Source organism: Furipterus horrens, unplaced genomic scaffold (genome assembly GCF_987537825.1).
Source record: "Furipterus horrens unplaced genomic scaffold, mFurHor1.1.pri manual_scaffold_1, whole genome shotgun sequence".
NCBI lineage: Eukaryota > Metazoa > Chordata > Mammalia > Chiroptera > Furipteridae > Furipterus > Furipterus horrens.
In genome coordinates this window covers 93,863,336-93,886,509 of record NW_028327171.1, presented here as the reverse complement: position 1 = coordinate 93,886,509, position 23,174 = coordinate 93,863,336, and positions in this window count along the sequence as shown.

Below are 23,174 nucleotides of genomic sequence, written 5' to 3'. Positions count from 1 at the left end.
GACAGTTTTGAGGAGAACTGGTCAGATATTTGTAGGATGTCACTATATTGGAAAGAAAAAGTAAACAGAATAACTTCATGGTGGATAAACCTGACAACACTACCCTAACCAGGTGATCAAGATATTCATCAATAACCCATAGAGATAATATATAACTATAATATAAGATGTGATAAAAATGATCTGCTAACTCTGTAGTTTTCCCCCCCAAAAATCATAACCTCAGTATAATCATGAGAAAAATACCAAACAAATCCAAATAGAGGCACATCCTACAAATACCTACCATTCTTCAAAACTTTCAAGATCATTGAAAACAAGTAAAGTCTAAGAAACTGTCACAGTCAAGAAGAGTGGAAGCAAACATTACAACTAAATGTAATGTGGTATACCGAATGAAATCCTGGAACTAAAAAAGAACATCAGGTAAAAACTAAAAAAAAACAAAACAAAACAGTGTAAAAGTATAGATTTTACTAATCGTCGGCAGCCGTCCGTCTCGAGAGACGATGGTGTAGCTTCTTAAGAGTCTATCTGCACCGCCGAGAATGGCTGTGCAGTCCAACTCGGGAGTGACACGGTATCTGTCTCCTCCCGTGTTGAATCGACATCTTGCGATGTCGCTGGAGTGTCCTCTTCAGTGAAGCTGAAGCTACAGAGCCTGGGCAGGGTGATATGGAGGGTCTGCTGTTGCCCATGCAGCAGACCCCCCCTCTCTTCCCAGCTGAAGGGTCCAAGGGAAAGACGGAGTCAATACAGCTTGGCTTCAGGTGCGCCGCAGGAGTTGCCGGTGTTGACTACAACATCAAACCGCCTTAGGGACTCCGGCTCCGGATTTTCTGTCGGGGTTTACTCCCTTAGCCTTTCCCCTGAAGAGGTATGCCGCAAGGCAGCGGAGGTTTTTTGGAATCAGAGTTTTCCTTCTCTGATGTACCCTGACTGGAAGATCGAACCAGCGACACTTAGCTCGCAGGCCGATGCTCAATCCACTGAGCCAAACCAGCCAGGGTTAAGATTTTACTAATAGTGCATTGATATTGGTTCATTAATTGAAACAAATGTACCATTGTAATGAAAGAAATTAGTAGTAGGGAGGAAAAGGTGGCAGCAGAGTAGGTAGTGGTTTTGTCTGCTCACTCCCATCCTGGAAGGACTTGGAGTGCAAATATGGAGAGAGTGAGTGAATGCAGATTTCAGATAGCACGAGCAGGGAAGGGAGTGTGGGAGCGGCGTGAAGGAGGGCAGAGAGTTCAGCCCCACACTCCAGGTATGGGCTGGGTGCGGGGGAGCAGTGGGGGAAAAATGGGACAACTGTAATAGAAAAACAATAAAAAATTTAAAAAAAATGAAATTAATAATGGGGAAACTGGATGCAGGGTATATAGGAACTCTCTGTACTGTCTTTGTAACTTTTCTGCAACTCTGAATCTATTCTAAAAACTAAAGCTTATATTTAAAAATAAAAAATAGAGTCCTCTATGCCTATGTGTTTTAAAGTATGTAAGGTACAAAGTACAGATTATTACTTGATAATAAACAGAGAAAACAGATAGTTTTAATCAGTTGTGTTTTTACTTATAATATCCATAATCAACAATTGACTTGATACAAGAGCATAAAGAACACAAGTAAGATAAATTAACAAAACAGAATAAACTATTTCATTTTCTTGTTTATCTATAATATAACTGTAATGTGTATAGCAATTTAGTACAGTGGATAAAGGTGGGCTCTAAAATTAAGCTACCCGATACCAAATGGCAGCTTCACCACTTTGCAGCTGTGATTCCTGGAACATCTACTTAACCTCTTAGGACCTCAACTTTTTCACAATAGTTTAGGAACCAGACAATGGACAGTACAAGGAAATTGTTTGTTAGAAGTGTAAAAGATAGCAATATAGCAATACACAATATGCAGTGGCAAAACACTTGGTAAAGTCTTGTCAACAATAATTTGGAAGACATCACATATCAAACAAACTTGTAAGTTTGGGGAAAATGTTTGACAAACAAATAAAATGTGTTGTGATGTTGTTAGTTGCATGTGGCAATTATTATCAGAAAAAGTTGATCTCAGAAGGAATCATTTGATTTGTGAGAAGAAATGAAAAAGAGGTTTGGCAGAAACAACACCTTCTCAATCTCATTGTTAAAATTTAGGAAGAACTTATCATGATAAAAGTCAATTAAATAAACTTTATCCATGATCATGGGTCAAATAAAGGGCACTGCTGTTGGTTATTAAAAATTTTAGGTGGTTTTAATATGTCACAGATTAAGGGTTCAACTGTAGAGGAGTTTTGCAGAAAATTTTTCAATTTGACAAATTGGCTTGGAAAAAGTAGACTTCCTATGTGGTTTTTCCCCTAAAGCTGATAGTCCAAGATCTCTGTGATCATGAGAGAGAGAGAGACAGAGATATAGACAGAGACAGAGAAAAAGAGAGGGGGTCAGGAGACATGGGAGATAAAAATCAATGCAATGTAACAACTGTAGATGTTGTTCCTGTCACATGAAGCTAACCATGATAAAATAAATAATTAGCTAAGTTCTTAAAAGTTTTTGTGCTGCCAAAAGCCCATCAACTTGGACTAAAAAAGATCACATCTTAATGAAACTTAAAATACCCCTGCTACCCCACCATCTATGAAGCCTATTTTCTAATGCCTACTTCAGATGCGACCCAGGAAGGCAAAGTCCATGATTAATGAGAAAACAAAATAGAGACCTCTTCTCAAATCATGGCTTAACCAAGAACATTTTGTATTGAATAAAAAAGATCCATTGAACAGAGATGTGAAAGATATACATAATAATGTGAAATTATAAATAAAAATATAAAAATTTAATTAAACATATAGAAGTAATAAATTTTAAAGCAGATATATGAAATTACAAATAGAATTTTCTTTGGAATTTGGTATAGTGCTTCTACAGTTTTTCTGGAAGAATAAAAATAAAGATCTGTGAAACAAAACAAAAAAAACACATAACAAAGCATTGGTTACCAAAATAATGTGGTAATTTAATAAGAATAGATAATATTCAGATTGAAATCTGTAAAATTTTTACTATTTATGTACTTAGTATATACAACATTGCATTATAAATAGTAATAAATAAAATAGTTTATACATAATACTGAGATACTTAATTAGAAATTTGGAAAAAAATTAATTTAGACTTTAATGTACTTTCTATTAAAATTAACCTTATATTAAAATTAGTTCCACGAACATTACAGTTTACAGAAAGAAAAAATAAAACTTAAGTATAAAATATAGAAGAATATGTGTTTTGGAATGTTAAAGGCTTACGAAGCAGAAAAGCAAAATCAGAATTGACAATATAATTTTAATTTTTTCTAATTTGAATATCTTTTCTTTCCTTTTCTTGCCTAATTGTTCTGACTAGGACTTCCAGTACCCTGTTGTACAGAAGTGGTGAGAGGGGTACTCTTGCCTTGTTCCAGATCTTAGAAGGTTTTTGTTTTTTCATCACTGAGTATGATGGTAGTTGAAGGATTTTCATATATGGCCTTTATTGTGTTCAGGTGAGTTTTTTAATCATAAAAGGGATTGGATTTTTGTCAAATATATTTTCTGCCTCCATTGATCAGGTAATTTTTTACTTTTTATTCTGTTAATATGCTGTATCACATTGATAGATTTGTATAACTTGAAGCATGCTTGTGTCCCAAGGATAAATCCCATTTGGTCATGGTGTTTGATGAACCTGGAGAATATTATACAAAGTGAAATAAGCCAGACATGAGACAAATAATACATGGTACCACCTGTATGAGGAAACCTGAAATAGACACTCTCATAGAGACAGAGTAAAAAGGCAGATGCCAGGGATTATGGGGAAAGGAAAATAGAAAGGTATAAAAGGGAAAAAGTTTCAGTTATGCAAGTTAAGTATTTCCTAGAGATCTGTTATATAGTATAGAGCCTGTATAGTTGACAATACCTTATTGTATATTTGAAAATTTGCCAAGAGGGATTTAAGAAAATTCACAATGGAAGTTTCTGTCTGCAGTTCTTTGGCACTATCACCACCGATACTCCATGTGTGTCTGGAGGGAGGGAAGCCGCAGTCACCTCATCTGGGAGGAGGTTCTACTCCCACTCTAGGCTCCGGAAGTTACACTCCTCCTTGGCTTCCCTCTGCCTTGACGACAACCCCTATGCAGACTTCTCCACATCACACCCTGTACTCTTCAGAGGAAAAGTGCCACAGAAATCCAAAAAATAAATAAATAACTCCTACTTAGTTTTCCAACAGCCACTCAGCAGGAACACAGCTTACCCTAATATGGCTATGATACAAAAGATTTTATTCCAGAAGATGGCAGAGGAGTGAGCGGAGACTGCGCTTTCAGGTTCCCGAGACCCATCTGTAGTTTGGACTAATTGCAGACAGAACATCTCAGTGAGCAGCTGGACACTGGCAGGAGTTGAGCCTTGGCACTGCTGGATTAGAGAAAAAACATCTGGGAACAACCTGTTTAGTGAGGATAGAGGAGGAAAAAGGGACGAGACAGGATTTCTGACTGGGGTGGCTGCCCAAGCTGCAGCTGGAAGTACACAAAGGCTTGTTGGTGACCACAGGCTTCCCCAGTGATGAATCGGGAGAAGAGCGAATCTCTGCCTGCTGGCAGAGACAGGACTCGACCAGGTGGCATTGGCGCTGAAAGACAAGAAACAGCGTAGTGCTGTGCAAGTGAGAACGTAATTTTCCTTTATATTTTTCTCTTGTGAACTGCAAAGAGGAGAGAAAAGTTTAGGGGTGATAGGACATTCTTGAGGAGCGCAGGCACAGAAGTGCACTTGCCCACTCCCCAACCCACTCCTCGGGTTGCACGGGTACAATTAGGGAAGTGCCCTCATTCACTGGCCCAGGAGCGCGGGGTCGTGCGTCCAGGTGCCCCTTGGAAACACCCCAAAAGACATAAGATCAGTGCCCCAATGGGCACAGGAAAGGCCCACTGGACACGCAGAAGACGGTACGCAGACACCCCTGGCCAGCCCCGGTGGGCATCAGGCTGGAGCGCAGACCACTTGCTCAGACTCTGCTGGTGCCCATCCAGGCAGGCAGCAGCGACTCACAAACGCTCACTTCCACTGTGCACAAGTGTCCGGGGCCTTGCCCTAAGAGGCGAGAGTTGAGAGGTGAGAGGCCAACTCCCGGAGCTCTACATGGCAGGCTGGAGGTTAGCGCTCAAGCCACCTTGCGTGCACGGGCGCTCCTGCAAAAGCACCTCGGCCCACTCCAACAGGCGCCAAACACTCACTTCCACTGTGCCCAAGTGTCTGGGGCCCCACCCTAAGAGGCGAGAGACCAACTCCTGGAGCGCGGCTCTGCAGGCCTGAGGCTAGCTCTTGGGCCACCTTGCACGTGCAGGGGCGCACACACAAAAGCACCTCAGCCAGCTCCAATGGGCACCAAAGGAACATGCTGTGCTGTCCACCATGGGCACACACCGCTGCTACAAGGAACAGGAAACTCTGGCCTGCCTCATTAGACCAGCTGTGGACACAGAAAAAGAAGACAAGACACAAAGGCTGAACTGAGTAAAAACATTTCTTATATATACTTTTAAAATTTCTATTTCTCTCTTAGTTTTTTTATTTGTATTTTAATTTACTTTAAAAATTTTTTAATTTCTTATTTTTAATTCTAAATTTAATTTAAATTATAATTCTTTCTTTTTTTAAAAAAAAACTGAATCTATAATTTGTTTCATACAATCTCTCCTTCTCATCCTTCCTCTTTAATTTTTGTTTATTTGTTTGTGTGTCTAGTTTAGCCTCCCTTTCACTCTAAATAAATAGAATATAACTACTATATAAATCCAATACTATACAATCCTACTTTCTTACTATATTCTGCATTCTTCCTCCTTTTCTTCTATTGTTATTAACATACAATGTAAATATTACCTACTGTCTTGCATAGTCTCAACTATTATTAATCTATCATCCCCTCTCAAAAAAATCATATTTTTCCTCCCTAAAAATAACTCTTATCTATTCTTCATATAGTATAAAAGCTCTAATCTCTCTACATTTATATTAATACTGGCTTAATGGCTGATTATAGCGGGATAGAGGGTGGGGGATACTTTTGAGGGTGTGTGTCTCCTGCCTGGGATGTGTGTTTATGTTATTAACAGCATCTCCACAAAAGAACTCAAGACAAAGTGCATAGAGTGACTCTCACTCAACTAGGCAGAAGGAAGATCCTAACAAAGAGCATCTGAAATATAACCAGACAGCATAAACAAATGACATAAAGGGTAACCCAAGAACATCAGACTCAGGAGATCAGAGACTGCACCACTGAAACCCCCAGATCTCTTATAAAGAATCTCATACAACAATGGTGGAAAGTCAAAGAGACAAATCTAAAAAACAAAAACAAACGAGAAGAATCCAACATGGTACGACACAGAAATAACCTCACAATGAAAACAAAAGAGGAATCCCCAGAAAGAGAGGTAGATGGAATAGACATAGCCCAAATTTCAGACACGGAATTCAAAACAATGGTGGTGAAGAAGCTCAATGTACTCGACAACCTCAAAAACAACTATGACAACCTCCAAGGAAGTTACCAACAGCTCCAAGAAAATTACAGGGAACTCCCAGAGAACTACACCGGCATAAAAAAATACATAGAAACTATTAACAAGAACCAGGAAGAAATGAAGAATTCAATCTCTGAACTGGAAAACACAGTAGAATCAGTCAAAAGCAGACTAAACGAAGCAGAGGATCGGATCAGTGAGCTAGAAGGTAATGTAGAGAAAAATTCCCAGACAATACAGCAAAATGAAAAAAGATTGAAAAAGTATGAAGAAGAAGTAAGGGAATTACAGGATAGCATAAGGAAAAAACAACGTCAAAATCATTGGAATTAAAGAGGGAGAAGAAGAACAAGGAATAGAAAAACTGATAGGAGAAATAGTGACAGAAGATTTTCCCAACATGATGAGAGAAAAAGTTATGCAAGTTCAGGAAGCACAGAGAGTTCCAATGAAGAAGAACCGAAAAAAACCCACTCCAAGGCACATCATAATTAAAAAGGCAACATTCCAAGACAAAGAGAGAATCCTAAAAGCAGTAAGGAAAAAACAGCAAATAACATACAAGGGAGCTCCAATAAAACTATCGACCGATTTGTCAACAGAAACACTAAAAGCCAGAAGAGAATGGTCAAAAATATTTCAAGCAATGAAAAACAAAGGCCTACAACCAAGAACACTCTACCCAGCAAGGCTCTCATTCAAAATGGAAGGTGAAATAAGGAGTTTCCAAGACAAAAGAAGGCTAAAAGAATACATCTCCACCAAACCAGCATTGCAAGAGATGCTAAAGGAAATATTCTAAGGAAAAAAGAGGAGAGGAACAGAAGTACATAGGGAAATGAATAAATACATGTCAATAATAATCTTAAATATAAGTGGATTAAATGTTCCAATTAAAAGACATAGGGTAACAGAATGGATAAGAAAACAGGAACCACATATTTGCAGTCTACAAGAAACAAACCTCAAAACAAAAGATTTACATAGACTGAAAGTAAAGGGATATAAACAAGTATTCCTAGCAAATGGACCTGAAAAAAATGCTGGGGTAGCAGTCCTTATATCAGACAAAACGGATTTCAAAGCAAGAGCAATAAAAAGAGACAAAGAAGGACATTTCGTAATACTTAACAGAACAATTCATCAAGAAGATATAACACTGATAAACATATATGCACCCAAGATAGCAGCACCCAAGTACATAAAGAAAATACTAGAAGACAGCAAGGAAGATATTAAGAACAACACGCTCATAGTAGGGGACTTCAACACTCCATTATCAACAATAGATAGATCATCAAAGCAAAGAAACACCAAGGATATACAGGTATTGAATAACACACTAAACCACATGGACTTAACTGGTATATAAAGAACTTTTCACCCCAAAGAAGGAAGATTTACATTCTTTTCAAATGAACATGGGACATTTTCAAAGATAGACCACATGGTAAGACACAAAACAAGCCTCAACAAATTCAAGAAAATTGAAATAATATCAAACATCTTTTCAGACCACAATGCCTTGAAACTAAAAATCAACCTCAGAGAAAAAAATCAGACACCCAAGCTCATGGAGAATGAATAACATGCTATTAAATAATGAATGGGTTAATAATGACATCAAAAAAGAAATCAAGAAAGTTCTAGAAACTAATAATAATGAATATACAACAGCCCAAAACCTATGGGACACAGCAAAAGCAGTCCTAAGAGGGAAGTTCATAGCAATACAGGCATATCTGAAAAGGATAGAAGAATCTCAAATAAAAAATCTAACATTACAGCTACAAGAACCAGAAAAACAACAACAAACAAAGCCTAGGGCAAGAAGAAGGAAGGAAATCATGAAGATCAGAGCAGAATTAAATGACATAGAGACCAAACAAACAATACAAAAGATCAACAAAGCTAGGAGCTGGTTCTTTAAAAAAAAAAAAAAAATTGAAAATCCTTTAGCCAGGCTCATCAAGAAAAAAAGAGAGAAGACCCAAATAAACAAAATCAGAAATGAAAAAGGAGAAATCATGACTGATACCATAGAAATACAAACTATTGTAAGAAATTACTACAAACAACTATATGGCAAGAAATTTGACAACCTAGAAGAAATGGACAAATTTATAGAAACATATAACCTTCCAAAACTGAATCAAGAGAAGTAGAAAGTCTCAAAAGACCAATAACAAAGACGGAAATTGAAACAGTAATAAAAAATCTCCCAGCACACAAAAGCCCTGGACCAGATGGCTTCACGGGCAAATTTTAGAAAATATTTAGGGAAGAACTAACTCCTACCCTCCTCAAACTATTCCTAAAAATTCAAGAAGATGGAAAAATCCCAAACTCTTTCTATGAAGCCAGTATTACCCTGATTCCAAAACCAGGTCAAGACACAACAAAGAAAGAAAACTACAGGCCAATATCACTGATTAACATAGATGTTAAAATTCTCAACAAAATATTGGCAAACAGGATCCAGCAAAACATCAAAAAGATCATACACCACGATAAAGTGGGATTCATCCCAGAAATGCACGGATGGTTTAATATTCGCAAATCAATAAATATAATACATCACCTAAACAGAATGAAAGACAAAAATCACATGCTCATATCAATAGATGGAGAAAAAGCGTTTGATAAAGTACAACACCTATTTATGATGAAAACACTCACCAATATGGGAATAGAGGGAGCATACCTTAACATAATTAAGGCTATATATGAGAAACCTGAAGCCAACATCATACTCAATGGACAAAAATTGAAAGCATTCTCCCTGAAATCAGGAACTAGACAAGGCTCTCCACTCTCTCCAGTCCTATTCAATATAGTGTTGGAAGTCCTAGCCACAGCAATCAGACAAGAAAAAGAAATAAAAGGCATCCAAATTGGGAAAGAAGTAAAACTATCATTATATGCAGATGACATGATAGTATACCTAGAAAACCCTATAAGCTCCACTAAAAGACTACTCAATATAATAAGTGAATATGGCAAAATAGCAGGATACAAAATAAATATACAGAAATCTGAGGCATTTCTGTACACCAACAATAAAATATCAGAGACAGAGACAAAAAAGAAAATACCATTTACTTTAGCAACAAGAAAAATAAAGTACCTAGGAGTAAAGTTAACCAAAAAGATAAAAGACCTGTACTCTGAAAATTACATAACATTAAAGAAAGAATTTAAGGAAGATACAAATAAATAAAAACAAACAATATGTTCTTGAATGGGAAGAATCAACATCATCAAAATGGCCATACTACCCAAAGCAATTTACAGATTCAATGCTATCCCTATTAAAATACCAATGACATATTTCACTGACCTAGAACAAATACTCCAAAAATTCATATGGAATCATAAAAGACCCCGAATAGCAAAAGCAATCTTGAGACAGAGGAACACAGCAGGATGAATCACAATACCAGACATCAAACAATACTACAAAGCCACTGTGATCAAAACAGTCTGGTACTGGCATAAGAACAGACATATAGATCAGTGGAACAGAATAGAGAGCCCAGAAATAAACCCAGGCCTCTATAGTAAACTAATATTTGATAAAGTTGGAAGGAACATAAAATGGAGTGAAAAGAGCCTCTTTAACAAATGGTGCTGGGAGAACTGGACAGGGACGTGCAATAAAATGAAACTAGACCACCAACTTACCCCCCACACAAGAATAAACTCAAGATGAATCAAAGACTTAAATGTAAACCGTGACACCATAAAAGTCCTAGAGGAAAACATAGGCAGGAAAATTTCAAATATCTTATGTAACAATATTTTCACAGATACATCTCCTAATGCAAGAAAAATAATGGAAAAAATAAACAAATGGGACTACATCAAACTAAAGAGTTTCTGCTCAGCAAAAGAAAATATCAGCAAAATGAAAAGGAAACCAACCATATGGGAAAGCATATTTGCCAATGATATCTCAGACATGGGATTGATCTCCAAAATATATAAAGAGCTTATATGACTCAAAATCAAGAAAACAAACAACCCAATTAAAAAATGGCCAAAGGACCTGAATAAACACTTCTCCAAAGAGGACATACAGAAGGTCCATAGACACATGAAAAAATGCTCAATATCATTAGCCATCAGAGAGATGCAAATAAAAACCACAATGAGATACCATTTTACACCAGTGAGAATGGCCATCATTAACAAATCAACAAACAACAAATGCTAGCAAGGATGTGGAGAAACGGAAACCCTACTGTGCTTTTGGTGGGAACGTGGACTGGTGCAGCCACTGTGGAAAACAATATGGAATTACCTCAAAAAACTAAAAATGGAACTGCCTTTTGAACCAGCGATTCCACTGCTAGGATTATACCCGAAAAATCTTGAAACACCAATTCAAAAGAACTTATGCACTCCTATGTTCATTGCAGCACTGTTTACAATAGCTAAGTGCTGGAAACAACCTAAGTGCCCATCTGTAGATGAGTGGATCAAAAAACTGTGGTACATTTACACAATGGAATACTATGCAGGAGAAAGAAAGAAGGAACTCCTGCCATTTGCAACAACATGGATGGAACTAGAGAGAATTATGCTTAGTGAAATAAACCAGGCAAAGAAAGAAAAATACCATATGAAATCACCTAATACAGAAATCTAAAGAACAACATAAACAAATGAACTAAATAGGATGAAGAGCAGAATAACAGTCAATATGGGGGAGAGGGGAGGGAGAGAAGGTGGATAAGAAAGGGAAGGTTTTAGTCAAGGAACGTGTATAAATGACTCATGGATATGGACAACACGGAGAGATATGATTGTGGGAGAAGGGGTGAGCTGGGTGGGGGAGAGTAATGGGGGAAAAATGGGACAACTGTAATTGAAAAACCAAAAAATTAAAAAACAAAGATAAGAAAATTTACAATGAAAATATTGACAAATTTAACTAGATATTTTCCAAACATAAAATTTTTAAAAAGGAATAATAGATGACATATAGAAATACTTTCAGATATATGAAGTGCAACAACCTAATATCTATAATAAATTAGTATAGAAATGCCAATTAACACTTAAAAGAAAATAACAAGACCTTTTATATAAAATAAAATAAAACACCAATTAAAGGATATCATGTATGTAATGTGTAATGAAAAAAATACATTAAGCATTTTTCACTTATGCTTTTAAAATGTTTAATTCTTGCAAAATTGTATTTGTTTGGAACTTATTCACTAGACAACAATCTGATTTTATGTATCAGGAGATAAGTATATTCTCATTCTTTGAGTTAGCATTCCTACTACAAATTTGGCCTATAATCTAGGCTAATAATTACAAACATTAGAATGTTTATAACAATAAACAGGGGTGCAAAATTAACACAAATTAAAAGTCCTGAAGAAAGAAGAAAACTTAAGGGCTATTGTGATAGAATATTATAGACATACCAAAAAGTCATACTTCAAAAATTATGAAATAACATTATATAATAATGAAAAAAGTAAGATGTAATGTATAACAGTATGATTCAAAATATATATGCATACATATTTTCATCTATGTAGATGTTATCAAGCTAGATAAATCTTAGAAAGGAATAAAACATTGATACTGGCTATTTTCAGTGTTTGAATGACTTTTCATTACATTTTTATACTTTTATTATCATTATTTTCTTTCTAATTACAGTTTGGATTCAACACTATTTTGCATTAGTTTCAAGTACATAGTACTGTGAATAGACATTCATATAGGTTACAAAGTTTTCCCTCTGATAATTCAAGTACCCACCTGGCACCACACATAGGCATTACAGTATTACTGAATATATTCCCTATGCTTTACCTTACATCTCCATGCTTATATTGTAATTACCAATTAATACTTAATCCCATCATATTTTTTCACCCAGACCCCCAACACCTCTCCCTTCTGGCATTCATCAATGTGTTCTCTGTATTTATGTCTGTTTCTATTTTAATTTTGTTCTTTAGATTCCACATATAAGTGATATTATGTAGTATCCCATTTCTGATTTGTTACAGTGAACACGTGTCACTGTTATAAATAGAAAAATGAAATTAATATTATTTTAAAGTATTTATTAAAGATATATTTTCAAGTTAATACATTGTTATGAACTTAGGAAAAACTGATAAATGGCCTCATCTTTCCCAATGTAACATAGAAAAAAACTATTTAAAGAAGCATGAATTAAAACACAAACTTGATTTAGAAATCTTCAAAATGAGTGGAAATGATTTTGTTAGTTTTTATATTATAATTTATATCACCTGTAATTCTAGTATTAATACAACCCATACTCAACAGGTAGCTGAATTTTGTTATTTTTCAAAGCTTGCAATTATAATTTTAAAAAATTATATTTTATGTAAAAATTTAAGACATTGTTAAGCAGACAAAAGCAATACCATTAAAATGCATATAATAATAAATTTTAAGTAAATATATACATATATAATTACTTACAATATAATTGAATTGAACATAAAAGGTGTGGAAAATACACATTAAATTGCTAACAGGAGTCACCTCTCTGGAAGGTACTGAGGACCTGGGCCTGGGGTCCGTGTCCATCATGGGTTCTTTGTCTCAGCCATTTGAAATATTTGCACTAAGAGTCTGACTATTTATTTATTTATCTATTTAATTTACTCCAGGTAAAGACACAATGAAGAAAGAAAATTACAGGCCAATATCTCTGATGAACATAAATGCTAAAATGCTCAACAAAATATTAGCAAACCAGATCCAGCAATGCATTAAAAAATAAAAAATTATACACCATGATCAACTGGGATTTATTCCAGGGATGCAAGGATGGTACCACATTTGCAAATCGATAAATGTGATACATCCCATAAACATAATGAAAGATAAAAAGCACATGATCCTATCAACAGATGCAGAAAAAGCATTTGATAAAATCCAGCACCTGTTAATGATAAAAACACTCAGAAAAGTGGAAATAGAGGGAGCATACCTCAACATAATAAAAGTCATTTATGAAAAACCTATTGCCAACATCACACACAATGGGCAAAAACTACAAGTCCTCTCCCTAAGATCAGGAACAAGACCAACATGGCCACTTTCACCATTCTTATTCAATAGTACTGGGAGTCCTAGCCACAGTGATCAGACAAGAAGAAGAAATAAAAGGCATTAAAACTGGAAACGAAGAAGTAAAGCTGTCATTATTTGCAGATGACATAATAGTATACATAGAAAACCCTACAGGCTCTTGTATAATCATTTATTGTTTACATTATTTAAGTAGCATATAAAATTTAAAAATATCACTTTTGACCTTCCCATAACCTCATTCAAAAGATAAAAAAACATGTCCTAACCTGTAAAGATATAGAAAGCATGACCCACCAAAGCCTGGCTTTGAGAATCTAACATAACTCTAGAAAATATCCCTTCAAAATTCCTAAATAGTTTCCTTTAAAGTGTCACCCTCAGACCAGCTGCATCAGCATCATTTGGAAATTGTTAGTTATGCAAATTTTTAGACTCCATCCCAGACTTACTGGATCAGAAAATCTAGAAGTGGGGCCCAGCAAACTGTTTCAAACTAACCCTCTGGGTACAGCCAATACATGCTAAACTTTGAAAATCATTGTTATACAATATAATGAGTTAATATCAGATATTTGTAATGATTTTTGAGAAAGGAACTGTATAATACATCAATTAATTTAATTAAAAAGATTGTGATCTACCTGTATAATTATAGTTAAAACAGGAGGTAGAAAACAGTATTAACTCAAGAGGGTCACTACAGTGTACATTGTCTACTCAAACTATTCATCTTCCCTAAGGAGAATCTCAACTTTGTTTCAGCCCCATCTATGAGGGCCATGTTAACCATTCTGGCCAATGTGATATAAACAAATGTGAATGTTTTGAAAAGCATCTAGAGTCACCTTAATTGTTCCTTTTGACTTTTTCTCCCTTTTCCCTCCTGGTGTGTGGATAGTTTGTCTGCAGATATAACAGCATCTAGGAAGCATGAGGATATAAGTTACATGCTATAGATGATGTGGAAGGAAAATTGCAGCTGTCTGGGACATTTTTGACATCATGGGCATGGGCACTATTTCATATGCCTACCCTGGTTATCTCTAGATTTCAAAAGTAAACTTATTTGGTGAAGCCACTGTCATTTCCTGCATTTGAAGCCAATTCTAACCAATATAGCAAATAATATAGAGGTTCAATTTGGGCCAGATAAAGAGTAAAATAAGATGAGATGTGGATGGAAGAAGAGGAATGAAAGATATAAAATGTATATGTGGCAAAGAAATGAAGGTAGATAAAGATCAATAAGAATGACATTCTGTTAAACCTGTTCTTTAGATGCTCTAAATTTAGATGTGAATTTTACTTACTTCGTTATAAATGTGTCTGCCAGCATTGGGTTCTGCACTTGTCTAGCAATAGCCTTCATGTTTCTATTATCTAGGACACCATCTGACAGTTTTTTCATATAATCAGGCAAAGGCCCCAAATAGATGTGAGCTTCTTGTTTGTAACACAGCTGCACTGTAGACATATAAAAAGAAAGTAGTATAGGAAGATAATTAATAATATTACATCCTGTTTTACTGCTAGTTCTTTTAGATCTGAATCTCTGGCAGGCCTGAGCCATTATTAGTGACTACTTTTCATACCTGCTTTTAAAATTCTAAAAGATAATGGCAAGTCCTTTAAAAAACTTAGTCCCATTATTCTATACCAATTGAAAGCTTTATTTTTTCTTGATATAAGCATTTATTGTTATAAACTTCTCTTAAAAGTGTTTTTATTGCATCACTTTACTTTTTATATGTTGTTTTTCCATTTTCATTTGTCTCAATATATATTTTGATTCTTCTTTTAAGTTCTTTTTTAACCAAGTGGTTGTTTAGAACCACATTTAAATTTGTTCATATACTTGTGAATTTTCCAGTTTCATATTGCAATTAATTTCTAGTTTCATGCCATTGTAGTTCAAAAAAAAATGCTTGATGTGATTTCAGTGTTAAATTTATTGAGACATCTTTTATGGATTTATAATCTGTTCTGCAAGATGTTCATGCATACTTGAGTAGAATGTATACTCTTGCTGTTGGTTGGTAAGTTCTGTATATATCTGTTAGATCCATCTGGTTTACTGTGTAATTTAAATACAATGTTTTTCTACTGCTTTTCTGTCTGGATGATTAAGTCATTGTAAAAATGGGGAACTGAAATGCCCTACTAGTATTGTATTGTTGTCTAATTAGTCTTCAGATCTGTTAATAGTTGCTTTATATACTTAGATGCTTCTATGTGACGTGCATAAATATTTGTAATAGTTACATCCTCTTGAAGAATTGATCCCCTTTTCATTGTATAATGACATTTTTCTCTTATTACAGTCTTTTCTAAAAGCCTATTTTGTCTGATATATATATATATAGCTACTCCTGCTTATTTGGAGGTATTGAGGGGTTTCATTGGTAAAGAAAAAATTATTTACATCTCTTTCTTTGCAGCCTATATATGCCTTTCAAGCAGAGATGAATCTCATATAGATAGCATAGAGTTGAGTATTTTTAAAATAAACCCTAGCAACTAATAAAAAAATTAATTATAACCATTTAAAGCAATAGTGAATATAAAATAATAAAGAAACAAGTAAGTTAAAAGAAGTCAAAAGAAAAAAGAAAACAGATTCCCCAATTAGAAAAAAAATCAAGTAAAAGAGCAACTTTAAACCCAATGACATCAAAATTCATTAAATGTTTTAAATATAAAACCAATTGACTCCACAAAAAAAACTACTCAAACTAATACGTGAATTAGGCAAAATAGCAGGGTACAAAGTAAATATTCAGAAACTGAAGGTATTTCTTTACACCAACAATAAAATATCAGAGATAGAAACTAGAAAAAAAAATCCCATTTACTATAGCAACAAGGAAAATAAAGTACCTAAGAGTAAACTTAACCAAAAAAATAAAAGACGTGTACTATGAAAATTACATAACATTGAAGAAAGAAATTAAGGAAGATATGAATAAATGGAAGCGAATACCATGCTCTTGGATGGGAAGAATCAACATCATCAAAATGGCCATACTACCCAAAGCAATTTATAGATTCAATGCAATCCCTATTAAAATATCAATGACATATTTCACAGACCTAAAACAAATACTTCAAAAATTTATATGGAACCAAAAAAGACCCCGAATAGCCAAAGCAATTTTGAGGAAGAAGAACACAGTAGGAGAAATCAAAATACCTGATACCAAACTATACTACATGGTCACGGTAATCAAAATAGTCTGGTACTGGCATAAGAACAGACATATAGATCAATGGAACAGAATAGGGAGCCCAGAAATAAACCCAGATCTATATGGTCAACTAATATTTGACAAAAGGGGAAGGAACATAAAATGGAGTGAGAAGAGCTTCTTCAACAAATGGTGTTGGGAGAACTCAATAGGGCAGTGCAAAATAATAAAACTAGACCACCATCTTACACCATACACAAGAATAAACTCAAGATGGATCAAAGACTTAAATGCAAGCTGTGACACCATAAAAGTCCTAGAGGAAAACATAGGCAGGAAAATTTCAGATATCCCACATAGCAACAGTTTCACTGATATATCTCCTAAGGCAAGAGAAATAAAGGAAAGAATAAACAAATGGGACTACATCAAACTAAAGAGTTTCTGCTCTGCAAAAGAAAACATAAGCAAGATAAAAAGGGTACAAGTCATATGGGAAACTATATTTGCCAATGACATCTCAGACAAGGTATTGATCTCCTAAATATATAAAGAACTTATATGGTTCAACACCAAGAAGACAGACAACCCAATTATAAAATGGGCAATAAATCCAAACAAACAATTTTCCAAAGAGGACATACAGAGGGTCCATAGACACATGAAAGAATGCTCAACATCACTAACCATCAGAGAGTTGCAAATAAAAACCACAATGAGATACCACTTCATGCCAGTCACAATGGCCATCATCAACAAATCAACAAACAACTTGTGCTGGTGAGGATGCACAGAAAAGTAAACACTGGTGCACTGCTGGTGGGAATGCAGACAGGTGCAGCTACTATGGAAAACAGTTTGGAAATCCCTCAAAAAACTAAAAATGGAACTGCCTTTTGAACCAGTGATTCCACTGTTAGTATTATATCTGAAAAATCCTGAAACACCAATTTAAAAAAAACCTATGCACCCCTATGTTCATAGCAGCACTATTTGCAATAGTCAGGTGCTGAAAACAACCTAAGTGCCCGTCTGTAGATGAGTAGATCAAAAAAATGTGGTACATTTACACAATGGAGTACTATGTAGCAGAAAGAATGAAGGAACTTCTACCATTTGCAACAACATGGATGGAACTAGGGAGAATTCATCGGCAGCCGTCCATCTCGAGAGACGATGGCGTAGCTTCTTGAGAGTCTATCTGCACCGCCGAGAATGGCTGTGCAGTCCGACTCGGGAGTGACAATCCCTGCCGCACTTGTTACAGGTGAAGGCAGATGGCTGTTGTTGCTGCTGTTGACGCTGCTTCCGCCTCAATCTTTTCTGGACCGCCTCCTCGTTGCGCGCAGCCTCTGCGCGTGACGTACCTTGCCTGACCGCGAGCCTCCAGGCTAGGCGGTCGTCTGCTTGAACTTCCCATGTGTTGAGATTGATGGAGCATTGTGCCATATCCTTTTTGCAGATGTCTTTGAACCGCAGTTTTGGGCGCCCTGTCATCCTCTGGCCTTCTGCTAGCTCGCCGTAGAGGAGGTCTTTGGGAATACGGCCTGCATCCATTCTTTTGACATGGCCGAGTCACCTGAGGCATCTCTCACTAAGAACTGCATGCAAACTGCTCATGTTGGCTCGCTTCAGCACCTCGGTGTTGGGAACCTTATCCTGCCAGGTGACATGCAGGACGTGTCGCAGGCACCTCATGTGGAAGCTGTTGAGTTTCCTTTCGTGCCTTGCGTAGGTGGTCCACGTCTCGCTGCCATAGAGGAGAGTGCTGAGTACGCAGGCTTGGTAGATGCGCAGTCTGGTTTTCTCAGTGAGGCTGGAATTGTTCCACACTCGCCGGTTCAGTTTGGCCATAACTGTGGCTGCCCTGGCGATTCTCCAGTTGACCTCCAAGTCAACTGACAGAGAGTTCGAGATGGTGAACCCGAGGTAAGTGAAGTCGTTGACAACCTCCAGGGTGTATCCGTCGATGGTGATGCATGGGGGAGTCCCCGTGCCTTGAGCCATAACGTTTGTCTTCGTCAGGCTGATGGCTAGTCCAAACTCCTTGCATGCGTGGGAAAGGCAAGTGACTAGCTGCTGAAGTCCCTCTTCGGAGTGTGATGTCAACGCTGCGTCATCGGCGAAGAGCATCTCACGGATGAGCACCTCTTTGACTTTGGTCTTGGCTCGTAGACGGGCCAGGTTGTAGAGCTTGCCATCGGATCTGGTGTGAATGAAGACACCCTCGCTGCAGTCCTTAAAGGCGTATTGGAGGAGCATGGAGAAGAAGATTCCGAACAGTGTAGGTGCGAGGACGCAGCCCTGCTTTACTCCGCTGCTGACTGGGAAGGCCTCAGAGGTTGCGCCGTTGTAGGACACCGTGCTGTGCATGTTGTCGTGAAAGGACATGACCACAGCAAGCAGATGTGGTGGACAGCCAATCTTCCGTAGCAAGCTGAAGAGTCCGCTTCGACTGACCAGATCAAACGCCTTCATGAGGTCGATAAAGGCGAGGTAGAGTGGTTTATGCTGCTCGTGACACTTCTCCTGCAGCTGGCGTAGGGAGAAGATCATGTCCACTGTTGATCGGCCAGTTCTGAAGCCACACTGGGACTCTGGGTAGACGCGGGAAGCAAGGGTCTGCAGGCGGGCAAGAGCAACCCGGGTGAATACTTTGCCGACGACGCTGAGGAGAGAGATGCCCCGGTAGTTGTTGCAGTCACTGCGGTCTCCTTTGTTCTTGTACATGGTGATAATGTTGGCATCTCTCATATCCTGGGGGATGTAACCCTCCTTCCAGCAGAGACAGAGTAGATGGTGGAGCGGCTGTAGCAGGACTGGTTTCCCGCTCTTTAGGATTTCTGGAGGGATTCCGTCGCTTCCTGGTGCTTTCCCGCAAGCGAGGCGGTCGATGGCTTTGCCGAGCTCTGCCGCAGTAGGTGGGGTGTCTAGCTCCTCCATGACTGGTAGGTCTGGGATGGCGTTAAGAGCAGTGTCTGTTACGGTGTTCCTCGTCGCGTACAGCTCGAGGTAGTGCTCGGTCCACCGCCGCATTTGCTGTTCCTGGTCAGTGATGACCTCACCTGTCTTGGACTTAAGGGGGGCGATCTTGGAGGGGATTGGGCCTGTTGCCTTCTTGATACCCTCATACATTCCTCGTGCGTTGCCTGTATCGGCGGCTTCCTGGATGGTTCTGCACAGGTTTAGCCAATAGGTGTTGGCACAGTGGCGGGCGGTCTTCTGGACTTTGTTCCTGGTAGCCCGTAGAGCTTGAAGTGTACTGGGAGTGGGCGTGGCCTTGTAAGCCAGTAGGGCCTTCCTCTTAGCCTCGATCACGGGTTCCATTTCTTCCCAGTGAGCCTCGTACCAGTCAGCGTTCTTCCGCTCTTTCTTCCCATAAGCAATAATGGTGGAGTTGTATATGGCATCGCGGAGACGTGGCCAATTGGATTTGATAATGTCATCTGCCGCCATTCCCTCGCCGAGTGCATCTTCCATCCTGTTGATGAATTGCTGGGTCTTAACTGGGTTGCTGGCACAACTGGTGTTGATGCGTGGGCGACCCTTCATCTTGGAGTGGTGCAACCTCTTCGACATTATGCGCACCTTGCTTACCACGAGGGCATGGTCCGTGTCGCAGTCTGCACTGTGGTAGCTGCGGGTGAGGAGGGTGCTGCCAATATCCGTTCTTCTGGTGATGACGAGGTCAAGCTGGTGCCAGTGGCGGGAGCGGGGGTGCCTCCATGACACCTGGTGGATCTCTTTGCACTTGAAGAATGTGTTTGTCACGAACAGGCCATGGTGACACAAAAGCTCAAGCAGTCGCTGACCATTCTCATTGATCTTTCCTCTCCCAAAGTTTCCGAGGCAGGTGGGCCAGGCCATGTGGTCGGCTCCTACTCTTGCGTTGAAGTCTCCAAGGAGATAAAGAGCGTTACTTCTGGGGATCTTGGATAACGCTTCGTCCAGTGCATGGTAGAACTGTTCTTTCTCTTCAGTGGTGGCGCAGAGGGTTGGGGCATACGCGCTAAGAATGCTGACTGGGCCAAAAGTTGTTGACAATCGGAGGGTAAGTAATCTCTCTGTGCCTCCTGTGGGTGGCTCTATGGAGTTAACAAGCGTGTTCTTCACAGCGAACCCAACACCGTGCTGTCTTGGTTGGTCCGGAGACTTCCCTTGCCAGTAGAAGGTGTAGTTGGTTTCTCTGATAGTTCCGTTGTCGGCCAACCGGGTCTCCTGTAGAGCCGCAATGTCAATGTTTAGTCGTGCCAGTTCCCTGTCGATGATGGCGGTTTTCCTGGCACCATTGATCCACGGAAGGTCTGCAGTAAGTCCGGGACACATGGTCCTGATGTTCCAGCTAGCGAGGCGAAGAGCTGGAGGCTTCTTTCTTGTTGTTTGCTTGGAATTGCCTGGTGCGAGTGTTTTGTGGCCCACTTTTCAAGAGACGCCTCTCTGATCCCCACGCACCCAGTGGGGCAAGTGAGCCATGGCGAGACGGCACCTAATTGGCTGGGGGCTGCCCAGCTTGAGGCAGGCGGTAGCTGTCCAGTGAGGTGCGATGACCTCTCCCACCGTCAGAGGAGACCCCTGGCGCTCGTTTCCTTTGCCAATCGGATGAGCTTATAACTGGTAACTGTCTCCTCCCGTGTTAAGTCGACATCTTGCGATGACGCTGGAGTGTCCTCTCCAGTGAAGCTACAAAGCCTGGGCAGGGTGATATGGAGGGCCAGCTGTTGCCCATGCAGCAGACACCCCCTCTCTTCGCAGCTGAAGGATCCAAGGGGAAAGACAGAGTCAATACAGCTTGGCTTCAGGTGCGCCGCAGGAGTTGCCGGTGTTGACTACAACGTCAAACCACCTTAGGGACTCCGGCTCCGGATTTTCTGTCGGGGTTTACTGCCTTAGCCTTTCCCCTGAGTAGGTATGCCGCAAGGCAGTGGAGGTTTGGAGTCAGAGTTTCCCTTCTCCTTAGCCTTTCCCCTGAAGAAGTATGCCACAAGGCAGCGGAGGTTTTTTGGAATCAGAGTTTTCCTTCTCTGATGTGCCCTGACTGGAAGATCGAACCAGCGACACTTAGCTCGCAGGCCGACGCTCAATCCACTGAGCTAAACCAGCCAGGGGGTAGGGAGAATTCGTCGTCATCATCGTCGTCGGCAGCCGTCCGTCTCGAGAGACGATGGTGTAGCTTCTCAAGAGTCTATCTGCACCGCCGAGAATGGCTGTGCAGTCCGACTCGGGAGTGACATGGTATCTGTCTCCTCCCGTGTTGAATCGACATCTTGTGATGACGCTGAAGCTACAGAGCCTGGGCAGGGTGATATGGAGGGTCTGCTGTTGCCCATGCAGCAGACCCCCCCTCTCTTCGCAGCTGAAGGGTCCAAGGGAAAGACGGAGTCAATACAGCTTGGCTTCAGGTGCGCCGCAGGAGTTGCCGGTGTTGACTACAACATCAAACCGCCTTAGGGACTCCGGCTCCGGATTTTCTGTCGGGTTTACTCCCTTAGCCTTTCCCCTGAAGAGGTATGCCGCAAGGCAGCGGAGGTTTTTTGGAATCAGAGTTTTCCTTCTCTGATGTACCCTGACTGGAAGATCGAACCAGCGACACTTAGCTCGCAGACCGACGCTCAATCCACTGAGCTAAACCAGCCAGGGCCAGGTAGGGAGAATTATGCTTAGCAAAATAAGCCAGGCAATGAAAGAAAAATATGTTATGTTGTCACCTATTTAGGAGACTAATGAACAACACAAACAAATGAGCAAAATTGAACCAGACATATGTAAACAAGAAATAGACTAACAGTAACAAGGAGGGTGGGGGGAGGGAGAGATGGGTGTAAGAAGGGGAAGGGTATAGTCAAAGAACATGTATCAATCACCCACATACACGGACAACTGGGTGGGGACTGACTGTGGGAAAAGGGGTGGGCAGGTGCAGGGAAGCAAGAGGGAAAATAGTGGGACAACTGTAACAGAAAAATAAACAAAAAAATATTTAGTAGGGGAAAAAAGAAAATATAAGGAATGGAAATACAATTTTAGTGAATATTAGAAGGACAAGAATTTTTCTTCACACTGTATATTTTTCTCCCTATCTGATCCCTTTAGAACTTGGCATTCTGAAGAAGTAAGTAATGACATAAAATTCTTTGCATAGAACTAATAAGACCAGTTGTTAATAGAGTTTTCTTGACCAAGACTTTGACTGCAATATCATGCCTAAAGGAGACATACTTGGGGTCTGGTTGTTATCCAAAAGCCCTAAGGAACTAGGATTGACTTTCAAAGGTAATAAAAGCCCACAAGATGAAA